This window comes from Phoca vitulina, unplaced genomic scaffold, assembly GCF_004348235.1.
Source record: "Phoca vitulina isolate PV1807 unplaced genomic scaffold, GSC_HSeal_1.0 scaffold31, whole genome shotgun sequence".
Lineage (NCBI taxonomy): Eukaryota > Metazoa > Chordata > Mammalia > Carnivora > Phocidae > Phoca > Phoca vitulina.
Genome location: NW_022589734.1, coordinates 19,186,633 through 19,191,943, shown reverse-complemented (window position 1 = coordinate 19,191,943; position 5,311 = coordinate 19,186,633).

Here is a 5,311-nt window from a genome sequence, read left to right as displayed (position 1 = left end):
AAAGGCAAGAACCCCAAGAGGTAAAGCTCTGGTGAAGGGTGGAGTGAGGGAAGATCATACTCGAGCAGCCAACCTTCCTTCTAGTGCTAAATTTTAATGGTCTGCATTTTACTAAGGGACAGGTATCCCATACCCACACCTTAATGCAATATTAAGTAAACATATGGCTTCTCCTACTGGCATTTTGAAATGAAATATTTTGCTTCCATGTGAAAAGAATTTTAAGAATTCTTAATCAATTTGGGAAGATATTTTTGGGAGGATGAGGACTGGCTGGGTGGCAGAGACATTTAGGTCACTGGACTCAGAAGTTAAACGTTTACCTAATTATAAGTGGCTCTATCATAGTGGGACAGAAGCCCAGAAATTCCAGTTTTTAAATTGCTGAACCTCATTTGATGATCCATGGTGAATGATGTACACTGGATTTCTCTGACTTAGCTAACTCGAGTGTATTCTTAGAGCCTGGCCCAGTAATACCTTGGCTGACATCATTATCCATATTCAGTTCTGTACTCGGGTCTGCAAATGCAAAGTGAAGAAGAACCGAGGCAAAAATGCTATTGGGCACAAATCTATGAAGCTAAAATGGATTTTGGCCCAAATGATCCAATATTGTGTCTCTCCCCAGTCTTTTTTAGCCCAGTGGAGAAGAGCTATTTTCCTAATGAGAAACTGGGATTCAAGAGGGAGCGAATCCTAGCTTCGAGCTTGAAATGTGACAATCATGGATCCCGAGGGAGGAAACTCATGTTCAAATTCAATTTCTATTTCACGTGTGTATACCTGACAGCTCAATGTGGAAAAAAACCCTGTATGTTTGTGATGAGCATCTCACAAGCCAGTGCAAGGAAGCATTCCTAAATAATCAGGCAGAGATGGTCTGCAAATGTTTGTGAGTGAGCACGTCTAGTTCTGTAAATGGTACTCACAGACATGTGACAAATCTAATGGGTTACAGTTAAGAGGACAACCGACCTGCAGGTGTGCATGCATCACTCTGAGTGTGAAAATAATCAGAGGAGTGCTGAGTATACCTGGGTCTGAACATTGTGGCTATGACGGATGATACCACGAGACAGATAAAAGGCTAGTATTGAGAGAGGAGTGACAAGAAACATATATGTAGAAATGTTGTTGCTCTTTAGTATTAATGGTACTGCTCACAGTTCATTGTCTACACAAAGTGTTTATGCGACTCAACTAAATAATGAAGAAGTCTAGTTTCTCAGAATTAACATTCGGGATATTTGCCTCACGATTGAATGTCTTGAGTTGAAATTTAGGTAAGTTTTAAAAGCTGGAGACGTTTCTGAGATAGACATCATGATTTTTAAAGTCTGTGGTTAAATGGTGGTCACCGCACATCATACTCCAGGTTGGCTGAACTAAATCTTGTGAACAATGTCAACATCACCTCTGTATTCTGAGCCATGCTGATCACATTCTGCCATGATGTGCTGAACATTTTTAATGTTATCTCCTGATTTCAGTATTCTCTTTGCTTCCTTTTCATTTTGGAATACACATGTATAAATTGTCAAAACCTTCCTCATTCTGTTATTTATTATATTTCATTGTTAAGTCTATTGGAGATAAAAAAAAATATATATGCCATTGTTATCCTGACCAAAAAAAGCACAAAAACCTGGTTCCACATCTTGATAGTTACTTCAGTCTCTCATGCAGGAGGAGATGGAGGCTGAATGAAAGCCTAACCCCATGTAATGAGAAATGTGTATATGTATGTAATCTGATGCATGTCTCACAAGCAACAAATTTTTAAAAATCATGTTTGAAAGAGAAAGAAATGACACATATTTTGGTCAGGGCTTGGAATATGGAACTTCAACTATTTCTACTGACTGCATTGTTTAAACTCTGTGCAAGAAATGTCTGCCCCCAGGAAATTCTCAATCCCCCAACATTGAGGAAATTGAAATGGAAAAACCCATTACACTGACTTCTGCCAAGGGGGTGACTCTAGGAGCAAAACAATGATAGTAAGATATTTAATATTGATCCACATTGTACTCATATAGTCCTTGCTTCCTATTTGGTAACAGGCAAGACAAATTTCTGGATACATCTCTGAAGCTCTAGAGGGCTGTTCAGGATGGAGGCAAGGTCAAAGGCAAATCCAGAGTTTGCAATAAGGAGAAAGAAAAAATAAAGTTTAAATGAATGAATGAACTCAACTGAGTGCTCTTTGTAGTTAAGAAAGAGGAGCAATCAATATGAGAGTGAACTTCATGCCAGCTACTGTGTCGGGTTCTTTACATTCATTTCATATAATCAGCACTACAACAGGAAACCCAGGCATGGAGGAATTAAGCAAATGCCCAGGGTCACAGAGCTGACAAGAAGCAGATCCTCCAGTCTGCTGACTTCTTCACTCAGATCCAACTGCCTGCCCAGAGTTCGGTGACAGCATTTATTTAGCTGATTTTATGCAATACCTAACAGTGACACAGCAGGCAGATGTATATGTTCAGGTAATTTTGTCTGATAACAGCAAAACATCAATGAAGTTTTCTCCTGGTTATATCTGCTAAAAGGTTAGCACTGAGTATCAGGGTTTGCCCATCAAAGATGTCAACGAGCGTGTCATAGGAAAATGGCACCAGTTGAATAAGGCAACAAATGAACATGGTCAAGTTGGTAAAAGTGGTTTATTTCAGTGTGTAATGTCAGAAATTTAGGATGTCAGCACGCCCTTAGGGGGCTCTATCAGTTTGAGCATCTTTTAACATCTGTAGATCTTTGGATTTCAACTTGTCTTTCCAAGCAGTTCATGCTATAGTACCTGGAATGCCCTCATTAATTCCAGGTTGCTTACCCCTATTTCAGAGTTTTTCCTTGTCGTATTTTGATATTTCCTAATTAAGAATACTAATATGGCGGTTTATACATAGCTTGTCCTATTTTCTCCATAGCGTAACTTAACATGGAACCTATATCTTTAGCGAGACCCTCCTCCGTGTCCTACCATGTGAAACAAACAAGCAAACTCGAAAGAGGAAAAAAAAAATATGCCTGGCTATGTGATTATTTTCATTAGCAGTGGATCTGTCTGCCTCTGTGTGATTGAGATGCAATCCGTTTCTGCTGCAGTTCTCATTTACTCCCAGGAAACAGTCTCAGTTGTCTAAAGAGTCAACACCTTCTGACAGGAACCATCTGGCCAGCCATTCATTAACTCCCACAATGCTGCTCGTGAATTTCCCTCTCTGCCCGTGACCAGTGACACTGTCTGGAGAGTGGATGTGGCTAAAAGCAATCTTGTTTCCCTGTTTGGATCCTCTGGGCATCACCAGGCATCAGTCCTATAGGCAACATCCTACTTGGGCTGTAGGTTTGTTTTATAATTAAATTGAATACCTGATGTCATTTTGGAAATTTAAAGTTGAGGATCACAAACAAGCAAAAGAACAAGTTTTAAGTGGTAGGTAGTTCAAAAAAGTATGCAAGGTTTTTTGTTCGGTTTGAGAATGGAAAACCATGGAGAAAATTCTTCTTTAGGAGGAATTTTTTTGGAAAGTGGCTAACAAATTTAGGGGCATGATCTAATTAATTTATTGGTTTACATCCACAAATCCCTTCTTTTGCTTTCTTGCTGTGTTATTTACTTTTATTATTTAGTCTGTTTCTCTTGCTTCACATCCCTATACTCAGGGGTCACGTGGACTAGTAGAAGAGAGAATAGGAAGGTTTTTTAACAAACAACTTGTATTATGTCTATTTACCTGGACATCACTTCTGAATATTTCTTAATTTTGGTTTTATCATTTGACAACAGGACAAAAATCCCAAACTGGCTCTGTCAATCTCACATAGTTTTTAAAAGGCACAGTTGCTATGAATATCCAATAAGACAGAATGCATGAAGCAGCTCCTTCGCCACGATCTGTTGAAAGTCAGCCCTCGACGCAGGGGTTTGTAAAGAAAAAAATATATCAAAACCAAAGAAAAAAAAGATACAATGCATGAAAAAATACTTTTTCATTGAGCACCTATTTTGAGTTATACAATATTACAGATGCGGGGATCCCAAAATACAAGACATTAAACTTGCCATCCAGTGGAGAGACAGACACAGAAACAAAAAATATGATAAGCCATTAAGATTCCTAAAACCAAGGTCTGAGGAGCCATGATGATACTAGAGAGCCCAACAGAGAGGGACAGGGTACTCTGGGCAGAGGGGCTGGCGTGTAGAAAAACAGGTGAGAGATAATATTGTCATTTTGAAACCTTTAAGTAATTAAAACAGGGTAAAATTTTGGGCAGAGAAAATGGCAAGATCTGATAATAAGAAGAGTCTGGTTCATGTTTGCCAGGGAGAGCCATTGGCTTTTACCGTGTGGGCAATGGGAGAGGGTTGGCGAGTTTGCAGTAGGGTTAGAGATGATTGGGAAAGTCTTGCAAGGCTGTCAGGGGAGGTTGGAGGAATGATTAGGAGCTCACTAAGGAGCCTTACCAGTAGTGCCTGGTAGGTGACGATCCAGGAGCTTGAGTAGCAGCAGTGAAGGTAAAGAAGAGCAGAACCATCAGAGAAATGGGAGTGTGGAATAGCAAGATCATTAGATCTTGCTGTGGTCATCAGAATTACTTTAATCCAGAAGACCCAGCTGCAGATCAGTGTTCATCCTGCCTCAGACTCACCATTTTCAGGCTCATTTTTTCCCCTTCTAGCTTTCCTGTAGGGGAGATTTTCTCTTCCATTTTGTGAGTTAATTGGCCCGCCATGAGTCTTGGAAGGATTCTTCTGAAATTTTCTGAGGCCAAGAATGTTGCCAATAATATCACGTTTCTAGAGTAATTCTTCTCCCAAACTTTGAACTCTGTGAGGGCGGGAACCAGACCTGTCTTGCCCCCTGCTGTATCTCCACCCTCCCCCCCCCCCCCCCCCCCCCCCCCCGCCCCGCACAGTATCTGTCACAGAATAGATGCTCAATGGGGAGTTGGTGATGGGATGCCTGGGTGGCTCAGTCGGTTAAGCACCTGCCTTTGGCTCAGGTCATGATCCCAGGGTCCTGGGATCGAGTCCCACAGTGGGCTCCTTGCTCAGTGGGGAGCCTGCTTCTTCCTCTGCTTGTGCTTTCTCTCTCTGACAAATAAATGAAATCTTTTTTAAAAAAATGAGGACTTGGTGAATGCACCAGTGATAAACCTTGTAAACAAGATACCTTGAGAGGTCAGAAGGGTAGATAGAGCTACACAATAAAGTGAAAAGTTTGCATGAATGTAAGCAGGCTCAGTAATGGTAATGGTAATGATAGCCAACATTTGTTGAGTTCTTGTTAGTCTC